The sequence below is a fragment of the Nyctereutes procyonoides genome, unplaced genomic scaffold, assembly GCF_905146905.1.
Source record: "Nyctereutes procyonoides isolate TBG_1078 unplaced genomic scaffold, NYPRO_anot_genome, whole genome shotgun sequence".
In the NCBI taxonomy this organism is placed as follows: Eukaryota; Metazoa; Chordata; class Mammalia; order Carnivora; family Canidae; genus Nyctereutes; species Nyctereutes procyonoides.
Window position 1 is genome coordinate 37,622,410 of NW_026575142.1, and position 13,779 is coordinate 37,636,188.

The 13,779-nt window shown below is 40.6% G+C and overlaps 1 protein-coding gene across 1 annotated transcript in view; it reads right to left on the minus strand.

Annotated features, from left to right (window-relative positions):
• ADCY2 (adenylate cyclase 2) overlaps nucleotides 1-13,779 on the minus strand; it is a 385,343-nt gene that overhangs the window by 122,804 nt on the left and 248,760 nt on the right. The window lies entirely within an intron of this gene.

A 13,779-nucleotide genomic window follows, 5' to 3' on the forward strand; every position in this document is an offset into this window, starting at 1 on the left:
TGAAACAGAGCATGGGAGGGAGACCAAGACATTTCAAATCATTACGGTAACATCCACGTAATCTCTGAAAGCATCACAGAACTGCGGCAGGGCCGATTCAAGGACTCTTTCCCACAAGCTAAAACACGGAGTGTAGAAAGACATATTGAAAAAAAAATCAAAATTTCTAAGGTCAGCGTGTGTTATATTATTTATTACTTATTGAGTTCTAAGTATATATTCTTCAGAGTAGAGGATAAAGGGTGGCAAAGTTATTTCCCCTAAGGATCCTGTTTATCTACTTTGATTTTAAAATAGTAGAGTAAAATGATATAAAAATGCCAGAAACCTATGGTCTGCCTAAGATAGAAAACACTCATTTTTGCTTGCCCATTCATTTGGGAGGTAAAGTACAAGGTTTATTGCATTTCAGAAAATCAACAAATATTCCACATTTCCTAAATAAGATAGTCAAATATTTTCAAATATTTCATTTCCTTTGTGGTAACCAACCAATTCCCTTTAATGACTCCAAATTTTCATAAAGCTGGAGTCAGAAATAGCATCTATAAAATGTCATATATAAGAGACTACAGGTGGAACACACAGAAATGATAAATTATGAGCTTTTCTTATATTTTTAGTCTTAAATACAGTAAGCAACATCTAACGTTACACTTATTTTAATTTCTACTTATTTTAGTTAGAGTGACATTTGTAATATTTTTTTCTAGAAAAAGTATTAAAGAAGGGCAATCTTTGGAAGTTTATACTCATCCTTAGTTATCCTAAACATTAATTTATTGTAGAGGCACCTGGGTGGTTCAGTTAAGTGTCCAACTCTTGGTTTTGCCTCATGATCTCAGGGTTGTGAGATTAAGCCTCATGGTGAGCTCCGTGCTCAGCGCAGTCTGCTTGAGATTCTCTCTCCCTTTCCCCCTGCCCCTCCCACTCATGCTCTAAAATAAATAAATAAATCTTTAAAAACATTTATTATAGAAAATACCATATTCTTTAGGTATTGTGCATTTAACAACTGATATTCAGTGTTGATTAAAAAACATCTGTTGAATGAAATATTTTTTTGTCTTCCACATTTCCTGTTTCTTTCTGCTTTCCTTCTTTTCATTCATTCATTCATTCATTCACTGATCCATCCATTTATTTATGGGGACAAAGTGATAAGAAAATATAGGGGAGGGGAAGCTGGTCTTTGCTCTCAGGTTTACAGGGCTGGTGTCCCTCTGGGCCAACCCCCAAGGTACATCATTTTGGTGGCTCCTGGAAACATCCACTGAGGGAGCAGAGGGAAGGCCAGGAGTGCATCCTGATGAAGATGAGAAGACCCTTATGACAGCCTGCTTTGGGGGAAAAAACAGGTGCAAAGCCAAAAGCAGACCAAGTGGGTACCTATGGGGGGATCCCAATGCATGGCAGAGCATTTCACCAGGAACTGGCATAACTGAGTGTTGGCCATTTGTTCTCTCATTCATTAATTTATTTACACATTCAGAAAATATACATCATTGTCTATTAAATGCCAGGCTTCACGATGAGCACTAGTGGTGGATGCAAAGAAGAGTAAGTCAACATTCCTGGATACCATGTTGTTCAAAATCCAGCAGAGAGCCCACCGCAGCCCATCAGATGAAGCTGGAGGAATAGATTGGTGTTTGAAGGAAGCCACATGCCTGAGATATAGGAAATAGAACGGAAACTCATAGTCCAGGAGGACCAGCTACTCATGTGAAACAGGTGAATCAAAGCACACCCTATTTGATTAGTACTATTACCAACCTCTTTGCAAAAAGAGGCAGTAAGGTAGAGGGCCAGGTGTTAACAGTTATCATAACTCAAGTGGTGGTACTGACACGAAAGGGAATTTTATCAGTACTTAAGATATTAAAAAGACACTTCAATTTAATAATTCTGATCTTTTTTTGTTGTTAAATTTCCTTGATATTTCCATTTAAGTTAAGAAATAAAATAGAGAAATCAGGGGATCCCTGGATGGCTCAGTGGTTTAGTGCCTTCCTTTGGCCCAGGGTGTGCCCTGGAGTCTCGGGATCAAGTCTCATGTCAGGCTCCCGGCATGGAGCCTGCTTCTCTCTCTGTCTGTGTCTCTGCCTCTCTCTCTCTCTCTCTCTCTGTGTCTCTCATGAATAAATAAAATCTTTAAAATAAATAAATAAAATGGAGAAAACAAAAGTTTTTAATAAGTTAAATGTCCATATATATATCTGGGTAAATTAAAATTAATCTTAATTGTACAAAATAATGAGGATAATGTCCTGGGTGATCTAAAATTTAACAGAAATGAAATCTACAATGGCGTTAACACAAAAAGTGAAGTGAAAATAAATGGAGGTAAAATGTACAATCCTATGGGATTGTATGGGAGGTGGCAAAAGTAGTAATTTATAGTAGAATGCAGTAAGTCAAGAATGAATATAATTTCTACAGTAGCAACAAAGAATGAAAGACCGTATGGCTAACAGACTAGCAATAAAAACGAGATAGAAATTCTTATTAGGGATCCCTGGGTGGCGCAGCGGTTTGGCGCCTGCCTTTGGCCCAGGGCGCGATCCTGGAGACCCAGGATCGAATCCCACGTCGGGCTCCCTATGCATGGAGCCTGCTTCTCCCTCTGCCTGTGTCTCTGCCTCTCTTTCTCATTCTGTGTGACTATCATAAATAATAATAAAAAAAAAAAAAAAAAGAAAAAACTTTAAAAAAAAAAAAAAAAGAAATTCTTATTAATCCAAAATAAGTTATAATGAAGAGTCAAAGAGAATTTTTTTTGGGGGGGCAGTCTTTTTTTAATATTTTATTTATTTATTCATGAGAAACACTGAGAGGAGAGAGAGAGGCAGAGACACAGGCAGAGGGAGAAGCAGGCTCCATGTGGGAAGCCCGACCTGTGACTAGATCCTGAGTCTCTGGATCATGCCCTGGGCTGAAAGTGACGCTAAACCACTGAGCCACCTGGGCTGTCCTCAAAGAGAATTTAAAACAGGTGCAACAAACAGAGAATAAATTGCCAATAAGGCCTATTATATTAGAAATTACATTAAATGTAAGTGAACTAAATACTCCAATTACTTGACTAATAATGGTCAGATTGGATTTTTAAAATGACAAACTCTATTCACAATAAGCACATCCTAAATGTAAGAATACAGAAATACAGAAAATAAGAAAAGATACCAAAAAAGAGACAAATTATGAAAACCTTAATGAAAAGAAAGTTGGTGTAGTTAAATTAATATAAAATATAGGCTTTGTAGATATTTCAGTCTTTGAGGAAAGGATGGACATGTCTACATACTTAGAATTTTTTTTTTGAGAGGAGGAAATAACAGTTTTTGCTTTGAACATTGGAGATACATCTTCAAATGTGGTTCCTCCCACTCACAGACTGATGATATAAAAGGAAATAAAGGGACCTTGTGCATTGCTTTATTGCTCAACTCCTGGAGGAGTTCCTGGAAAAGACTATTTTCTCTATAGTTATTTGTTAAGTGAACGAGTGACCTACTGTGCATTTTATCTGGGACACATCAAAGAAAATCTAATTTCAAAGCTTCTGTTCACCATCAGTGGTGACTGTGCTGTGGTGGCGACCTGGAGACCTAGGTAGATAATACTCATGTTTTAAAAATCATATTAATGATCTTCTTGATCACAAATACCAGGTCATGCAAAATCTGCACTAGTGATATTCACACAAAGGAAAAATTGACTATTCTGCACAATAAGGGTAGTGATTGCTTTGGATTCTCCTCTCTAGAAGACTATCACATGGTGGCAACGGGCTCAGGGAATGGAGGGAAGGAGTGTGAGACTCCTTCAGAGGGAGGAGAGACCCCAGTTTCATATCAACAGGCTCTACCTAAGGAGAAAGAGCACACTCCAAGTTCCATCATGTTGGAAGATGGCTGGTGAACATTGGTAATCACTTGAAATTACATTCTGATTTTATTCCGATCTTAAGCTCAAATTCCCTCCTGTTATTCCCCAACTTTCTCTAACTTTCTAACAATGAATAGTTCATCATCTTGTTAGTTTAAAGTGAGGAGATGAGTTCAAATTTTGGACTTAAGCAAAATGCTGAAAGAGCAGAAACCATGCATGACTGTGTGGGATATCTCAGCAGGCAGCCAGGGGCCGGGATAAATCTCCAGGAAGATGGAAAATACTAAATTCAATAATGGAATAAAAAAAACCCAAGGCATATTTTGGTTTAGTAAAGAAACAGGGAGCCCCAGAAAAAAATGGACCCATTTGGAATTCAGAATACAAAGAAAATACTAATGACATAAAAACAGATGTTCAAATTTTAAAACTTGAAAAAAATCTGTGTTCTTGTTAAACACAAACTGAGAGTTGGTTTCTTTGGTTGATGGGGTGTGGTGTCAATACGAGTCGATTCTCTCTCTGATCTAAGAACCCGTGTGAAAAGATAATGGGATATATGTTTTTAAATAAATGAAAAACCTTTTGAAATTTTGATATAAAGAGTTACTCCATCACCTACTTGTCTTTTGCTACTCATCCCTCAAATTCATAAATTTCCCACTTATCCTGCATTATTCCATGTGCTAGCCTCTGTGACCAACAGGATGTGCTTAGACATTTGAGAAATCTAAAAGTCATGGAACATATGATATATCCAAGGAAGTGTTTAAGACTTTGTACCTTAAAATGTGGGACTGAGTTCCCGTAAACTCATTTTCACAGGGATTGAGCACTGTGTGTATTGAGCAACACTGTGTGGGATGGTCACTTTCTATTTACTGATTGATGTCTTGGATGGTTGGGTATAAGACCAAAATATTATAAAGGAGTCATTGGAAAGCTAGTGAGGAACATGTGAAATTGCCATCAACAATAATCAGGAAGCCTATTTGCTCATAACCTCAAATGTGAACAGAGCAATCCTGGATAGGAGCAAAGAGAGGCATGTTGCTCTGAGATGCCATCAAATCTCTGTTAAAATCAAAGCAAGTAGGCACTGACTATAAATCTGTTGATTTTTGGACACTAATAAGGAATTTTAGCATGCACAATGTAACAGATTATAAATCTGGATCTAGGCCACCTTTTTAGAAATCCCAGTGGAATCTGTGTGTCTACAGAGATGTCTGGTCATTGGCTTAGGCAGATTAAAACAAATTTGTGTTCTTTCTGATGGGTGATGGATGAGTCAAGGGCTATGAAAAAATAAAATTCACCAGGCCATAATGCCAAATATATGAATTTCTGCTCTATTATCTTATGATGATTACTTGTGTATGTGCGTGGATTCTGTGCAGTCTTCTGTAGAATTTAAAACAATCAGTAGCCTTCCCACTGTTTACACTCACTTCCAGTCAAGCTTCTTGTAGTGGGTGCTGTTCTGTCCATGTTCTAACAGTTGTCTGCCTTTCTTAGAGGCCATCTGCAGCCTGTTCCTTACAGTTTCATGTGTCTCAATCAATGAGGGAGTAACTGATGGATAAATATCCCAGTTTCTGCATCCACATCCCCCAGTGGGAAGATCTGAGCATGCTTCCCTCTGCAGGTCTCCAGTAGGACTGAGCCCCAGATGCCACCAGTGGCTCCTTCCAACAGCTGACCTCTCTCCTTGGTCCACTTCCTCACTCTTCTACCTGCAACCACTTCCCAACCAAACGATGCTACCCAGATCCTTACCTTAGGGTCTGTTTGAGATCTTTCCAAGCATCTTCTCTCCTCCTCATATACTCTGTAATAAGATTATGCTAAATCCCAAAGTTCACAGAGGTAGCCTTTCCTGAAGGACAGAGTCCATAAACGAAAAAGAACCCAATATAGTAATTCTCTTTCAAGCCCATAGCTTAATTTAATGACCAAATGTAAATTATGATCTTTATTTTAGACTCAAATGTAGACAGATGACTGGCTTTTTATAGGTAGTTTCAAAAATACAAGATATGTGTGTGTCTGTGTGTATGTGTGTATGTTGTAAAAACCAAAATTTTCTTTCTTTTACTCTTTTTTTTTTGGTGTTCAAGAAGAATCTGTGTGAATTTAGACTGGAATTGAGATTTTAGTAACAGGCAACCAGACAAATGAAAGAACCCGCGGCTTCCTCACTACCACGCAGTCCTGGTACCACCACTGGAAGGCAGAGCCTCTGATTAGAGCTTATGAATGGGGTCCATGCTTTGGGGTCTGCACATGCCCTCTTGGTGAGGACAGCATTGGGCAAGAGGGTGAACATCAACTAACATCTGTACTGAAATGTGTAAATCAATACTTTTAAATTTATCTTTTTCCCTTACCAAATGCTATACACTGAAGAAAAAAAAAAGCCCAATATTATGGCACATATGATGAATTTCAACTCAATTCATAATATGACAAGGTTAATATTTCCATTAATATTTCAGCTTTTTGCTAATGTGGCTGTATGCCCTGCCAAATTATCGGAAAGCAACCCACAAATGTTAAGTGCTTAATACACGGGATATAACCTAGCTACTCTCTCCAAGTACGCTGGAAAAATTCCTTAAGGGGATTTTTGGAAAATCAAGTTGTCATTAGATTGACTGATGCATACCATTACTACTTCTTTCTCCTCCTAGAAGAGACTAATGACAGAAAATCTGACTAATTCTGGCATATTCAAAGGTTATTTGATAAATAACTTGGTCTTGTTTTGAGGGGTCTATTTCAACACATTCTTTTATTAAACCTCTAATTATTATTCGTTAGCAATTTTTTCCTAGACTGTTCTTTTAAATTGCACCTCATAGAAGAGCTACAGAGTTAGTAAATTTCAATGCACTATTGATCAAGGTTCAGGACACTCTGAGCTCCAAAGTGTTTCTAATATAATGAAACAAAGCAGATATTATAACTTTCTATTTTTATGCTCTTCTGGAGATTATTTTGGTTGATAGGCAAATCCAATTTAAGCAAAGAAGACTCATACTTAAATTCTGAGCAAAGATATGATAATGCATGTGATGCCTTGTGCCTTCAATAAGCCATGCATGTAATAAGAATTTAAATCTGCTAAATTTTTCAAAGGGGAGGAAGACAGTGACATGCTCCTTTGCAAGATGGAAAAATTTTTTCTTTCAAAATTCTTGCTTCAATCTCTTTCTTAATTTAAATGCAATTCAATTACATCAAGATGCCAAACCAATGTAATGAACAGGAGGGGTATTGTTATGAATGTTTCTCCCCCCAACAAAAAGTAGCTATCAGAATGGAAGATACCAGGTCCCTAAGTAGTCATTGGGTTACATGCAATACTAAGGAGACAAATGATATTCAATATTGTCCTGCAGTATGAAAGAACAATGTGTCCATTCAGGAACAAAACTGAGAACCCTGTACTCGGAAAACACCTGCCCAGGACATAAAGATAAGTCAACACCTTCCCTAGTTCGTATCTTCTCTTGCAAGGAGCTTCATGTCTGTTGGTCTCAGAAAATAAGCATCCTCCACTAGCACCCACCTTGATCACCAGCACATCCACCACATTAAGTTCTAGTAGTAACAACTGCTATTGTTGCTTTTCCTGTTGTTAAATTTAGCTTCTTTCAGATCCCTCCTTAAAAATTCTGTTTCACACCAATTAATCAGAACACGCTGAATACTCTTATTTTAAAGGTCTTGCTTCATCTCTCTTTGACTTTTACACAAAATTGGGTCATTAAATGGATGTAGGGTAGAGAGTAGCAACTTTGTATTAGAAACAAAACCAAAGTGTAATAAGATGTGGTGCCTGACCTTTTCTGCCACTATCTAGAATGCCTCAACCAAATTATTCTACCCTTTGAATCCCAACTTGGTTGTCTAAAAAATTTATCTATTGAGCTACATGAGCTGAAGATCTCCATGTCTATGTGAATTCCTAGCATTTGATGGAACCAAAGGAGGCCCTTTCTAGAAGTCACTTCTCAGTATTTTGGAGTTGAACAATTGCTGACACATAGAAGAAAGAGCCCAAGTGCTCAAATCCCAACATGGTGGCAAATACAGTTGGAAGGACAATGAGAAAGGAGTGACTTCAACAAGGGGGAGGAGGTGAAGAAGGGCCAGAGTTCTGGTGTGCCACATTAATGGCCAGTGTTGATGCACAGAAGGAAAGCCTCCCCATTTACTCCATGGTCTAGGAAAACTGGAATGTTTTGTGCAAATTAAAATCAATACGCACTTAAAAAATTGTTTCCTTTTACAAAATAGCAAGTCCCTTCATTACATGCTTATATTGTTGCCTCATTTTACAAACCCTGATCACATTCAATCTCATTTGAATGCAAACACTTTTTTTTGTATTTTTATTGGAGTTCGATTTGCCAACATATAGTATAACACCCAGTGCTCCTCCTGTCAAGTGCCCCCCTCAGTGCCTGTCATCCAGTCACCCTATTCCCCCGCCCACCTCCCCTTCCACTACCTCTTGTTCATTTCCCAGAGTTAGGAGACTCTCATGGTTTGTCTCCCTCTCTGATATTTCCCATTAATTTTCTCTCCTTTCCCCTTTAATCCCTTTCAGTATTTTTTATATTTCCCAAATGAATGAGACCATACAATGTTTGTCCTTCTCTGACTGACTTACTTCACTCAGCATAACACCCTCCAGTTCCATCCACATTGAAGCAAATCGTGGGTGTCCGTCCTGACGGCTGAGTAATATTCCATTGTATACATAAACCACATCTTCTTTATCCATTCATCTTTCGATGGACACCGAGTCTCCTTCCACAGTTTACCCCAAAGATACGAATGCAGTGAAAGATCGAGACACCTGCACCCCAATGTTTATAGCAACAATGTCCACAATAGCCAAACTGTGGAATGCAAGCACTTTTGACCAAAAAACGGGCAGTATAGATATAGAGGTGGTTCAGAGGGGTAACAGTGAGGTGACTGGCGTTCACGAGGGAGTCAAGACCTAATGGAACTGTGTCTCCCAATATCACAGCCACTGACCACTCTTTCCACTCGCTCTGATTGAACTAGATGACTCTTTAGTTCAGAGTAGTTAGAGAACAAGGAGCTAATCAAGTCAAAGTATAAACTATTTATAGCCATGGGTGACAGTAAATGGATACTTCTAGACTTGAACTGTTTACCATCCACTGTCAACTCAATTCTCAAAAACAGAGCTTCTGGTGGGGAAAAAAAAATCAGTGATAAGGTAGAAATATTCAGTCCTTGGGTGGGAGAATATGGAAGCCCTAAGACCAGAGGTACAGCTCCGTTCCCTTGACCAGCCCGCAGCACAGGCCACTGCACACAGCACCCAGAGCAAGATAGCAGGAGGGGTCCATGAGGATCACATGCACCTCTCAGGCTGGTGCAACTCACAGGGTCTGAGCACAACACACAACTCAACACCACTGGGTGCTAATAAATCACCCAAAGGAGATCTCATCATGCAAACAGACCTTCACACTCATACAACATAAAGTAAAAAAGTAAAATGTTCCAGAGTGGTGTTAATTCTGGTCTGACTGGCCTTTCAAAGATCATCCCACAAGTAAGGGGCACCATCCAGCCTGAAACTAGTGAAGTTGTTTGAAAAAAACACGGTGGAAAAAATGTATAAAGATGGATCACACTCCTGGATTTGGGGGAGGGGAGGGTGGACAAAAAAACTCCATGACGTACCGGTGGCTGGAAGATTTCTCCTGAGGAGGAATGATGGAGATGCCAATAATATGCCAATAATACTACTGACAGAAGGAGAGAATAAGAAACAAAAAGAGGTTTTGTTGGAATCAATTTAAAGGATGATTACAAGGAATAAAATGGAGTAAGTTAATGTTTATTTGCAATCCCTCAATGTAACTACATGGTAAAGACGACTAGGTACGCAAGGCAGTTATACGCACAAAACACTTGCAGTACGCTGAATTATTCTTTTGAAATATGTGTTAATCCTTTCTTTCCTTGCTCCACTCAGTCACTGTAGGCTTGGCCATGGCACTCAGTCTGACCAATGGAATGTGAGCAGCACGACGTGTGCTCCTTCTAAGCAGAACTTTAAGAACCAGTATGGGGCTCCCCATGTTTTGTTTTTGTTTTTGTTTGTTTGTTTCCCTCTGCTTTGGGGACCAGCAGTGTCTCAGGTCATGGCTACTGTAAGCTCAATCCCATGCATGGGGCAAAGTGGCAACCCACCTGTACTGGACAAACACAAGTGAGAAGGCATTATTGTTGCCAGCCTTTTGATTTGGAGGCAATTTTCGCCACAGCATACTCAAGCTATTTAGATAGATGTAACACGGCAAGGGCAAGCCCATCAACCCCCATGCTCTGTCCCTGTGCACAGGATTTTCAAAGCTGCTCTGACTTGGTGAAATGCACTTACTCACATAAGCATCCTCATCCTGTGAGCTGAGGCTGCAGTGTGAGAGGTCTGGAAAGAGGCAGGGACTCTTTCCCCAGCAAAGCAGAGCAGAGGAGCAGACTCAGAAAGGGCCTGTGGCAGTGAGGAGCACCCTGCCAGGGTCCTGGTGACTTCAGAGCCTACGTTACTAGTACCAACCTGCACTGCTAGCCCGGGAAGAAGGGGCCAGGATATGGCCTTTGGGATGCCTTACGAGATATAGGAGTCGAGATATAGGAGTCGCACAGCGTGGGGTCCCCACACAGTATGAAGCACTTCAGTATTAATTTGCATTCCTTTTTCCATGAGAAAAAAACAAAACAAAACATGGATGACACATCTAAAAGAACTTTTTTCTAACTAAAGGCCGAAGTCACGAGAATCTACCTGTTTTTGGCGACAGGTGTCATCCTACCCACAAAGTGTGGTTGTCTATATTCTCCTATCAAGGTTTTCATTCTTTGTTTTTGTTTTTAAAGATTTTATGTATTTATTCATGAGAGACACACAGAGAGAGGCAGAGACACAGGCAGAGGGAGAAGCAGGCTCCCTGAGGGGAGCCCCATGTGGAACTCGATCCTAGGACCCCGGGATCACAACCTGAGCCAAAGGCAGATGCTCAACCACTGAGCCACCTGGGCTCCCCTCGAAGTTTTCATTCCTACTGAATACAAAAGCTCTGAGCTGTCCTCAGCCAACCAAGTGTTTCCATGCTCAAGGAGGTTGGCAGCACAGTGTAACACAGGGATGTTCGTGGTATCAACCAGGACAAGTCCTGAAGAGCACAGGCGTCTGCCGGGGGTGCTGAGAGTTTCTCCCCTGACAGAGGTGAGACTGGAGGTTCACTTTGTTTATTCCCTCCACAACACAGCATTCTGGTGTGGAGTGGGCTGCTCTGTCTGAGCCCGGATGCTTGGATTTATGAGATCCTAAGAGCCTGTAAGAGATAATGAAGGGACAAGGTGGGCCGCTGGGAGGGTACAAAGCTTTGGAGGGAAGACCAGTGCCTTCGATGTCACTACTGAGTTTGGATTCTAAAGAGGTCTCTAAAGTCACCTTTGGCTCATTCAGAATTGTTGATTGAAGAACAACAGATGGGTCAACATGGAAATGAACTTCCTCCTCATCTACTCAGGAAATTATAGAACTGCTTACCGCGAGTACAAATGCTGTGCTCTTAATTCAAGATTCTTTTCCCATGCAACAAATACTCATGGGCAACTTTCCACGCCCTGGTTCCAGTTCTGAGTGATCTGTAACCATTATCTCACTTATTTCTCCCCAAAACCCAATAAAGTAGGTCTTATTACTTTCCCCATTTCTACAAGAAGGAAACTGAAGGCCAAACAGGTGGTGGAGTCAGGATTTGAACACAAGGAGGTATAGTCAACGGTTATAGCTTTTAGTCAGTTTGCTAAACTGTACCCAGAGAAAAGGTTAATCCATAAAACAGAAGGAAGAGTAAGTAATGGCTTTGGCTAGTGACAGGGAGGGGACTGTTCCACATGGCAGTGTCTCGAGTTGTGACCAATTCCCCTTTCTCTTCGGTAGGGTGAAGGGATTTTTTTCCTAACTGTGTTGAATTTGGAGACTTGAACTTCAAAGCAAAATCACTCTTGGGATGAGCCCCATGGCTCTCCTACACCATCAACAATCCTCAGCCTCTTCCCACCCACCCAGTCCCACCCCTGCCTGAAGTGCCTCCACAACGACACTGGGCACAGAGTAAATCACAGCTAATATCAAAGGTTGTCTTTGAAAAGGGAGGCAGCTGAGAATTCTGGAAGCAACTACTGACATTTCTCTTGTGAACACATGACTGAAGCCCGAAACAGGCATTTACTTTTCCTGCTGTGGATACAAAGATGAGTAGATGGTGTGGAGAGGTGATCCAAGGACTCCACAGTGCTGAAGTCAACATTCACATTTCTGCTTTTTTGTTTTGAAAAACATTCACATTTCTGCTTATTTGTTTTGAAAAATAGGGGTACCTGGGTGGCTCAGTTAAGAGTCTACCTTCAGTTCAGGTCATGATCCCAGGGTTCTGGGATCAAACCCACATCAGGCTCCCTGCTCAGCGAAGAACCTGCTTCTCCCTCTCCCTCTGCCTTCCTCCCTGCTCATGCTCGCTCTCTTGCTCTCAAATAAATAAATCTTTTAAAAAAAGAAAAAAATAAGTGCCCGGACATCAGCCTCCAGAGAAAAGCCTCCCAAGACACAACCCTGCAGATAATACCCTTTAAACAGTATGCCTGCCCTCAACCACTGCTCATCATCTTGGGCACTGCTGCAGTTGATACCATGGGACTTATCTACCATTCCGCACCACATCAACTTCTCTGGAAAAGAATAATGATGAGGGAAGATAGATAATAGAACTGCACTAATTCTCATTCTGCACATCAAGCAATGCCCGAAGCTTTCTCAGATTTACTTAAAGATGGAAGCAGCAAATTGTCCAGCAAAATCCTCACAGCAAAAAGCTGCAGGGCTGTCATATCCTAGAATTTTATTTAAAAGAAACTCAAATGAAATAACTGGGGTTCAAACTCAAGAATAGAGCTAATCTTCTGGCCGCAGCTTGCTGGATGGGTGGCTTGGTACATACCCAATCTGTGCACTCATATCATTGGCACACACTCATTTTTAAGCTCTTTGTCTTTAGAAAATGCATTCTTAGTAACAGACTGCAGATTTTCGTTCAGGGATTCTCTCACCTAAGTGCACTAATAGATCTGTCTTTGGAGACGATCACACAGAGACTATTAGCTAAAAGCAGTGACTCTTGTTTAAGACCTCAGATTTACTGTTACCTGACAAAAACAAGTAATGGCTTGTGGGTTCTATAATTTAAGAAAAAACTCTTTGCAATGAATCTTACTGCAAGTGACATGTGACAATAACTCAAGTTTAAATCATACAGGTAATGTAGCAGGGAACCTTGACTTAGTGTGTTTTCTGACTCAGTTATTATGAGCATATATGTTCTTAAGAACTGGTCAAAATTTTAGGTTCATAGGAAGCAAACTGGCAGCCTGTGGGCTGAGCCTGGTCAGGCAGACAAGCTCTGATTGGATTGTAGAGGGCACACACGGTGTCTGTGTGTCAAGGAGAAGGAATTCCAACACCTTCAGATATGTCCCGTGGTTTCACTGTACACATTTACCTTATTGGCATTTGGGCTGGACAGTTATTTGCTGTCCTGTGAACTATGGGATGTTTTAGCAATCTACCCGGTAGACTGAGACTGGATTTAAGTACCTAACCAGGGAGATGCCAGTAGAGCTCCCATCCCTGTCAGAGGCAACCCAAACTGCCTCCAGGCACTGTCAAATGCTCCCTCGAGAGGAGCAGGGAGGAGGCTGCAAGTATCCCCTGGGTGAGAACCATGGCTCTGAATTGCGAGATTTCCCCTTTGACTTCTAACC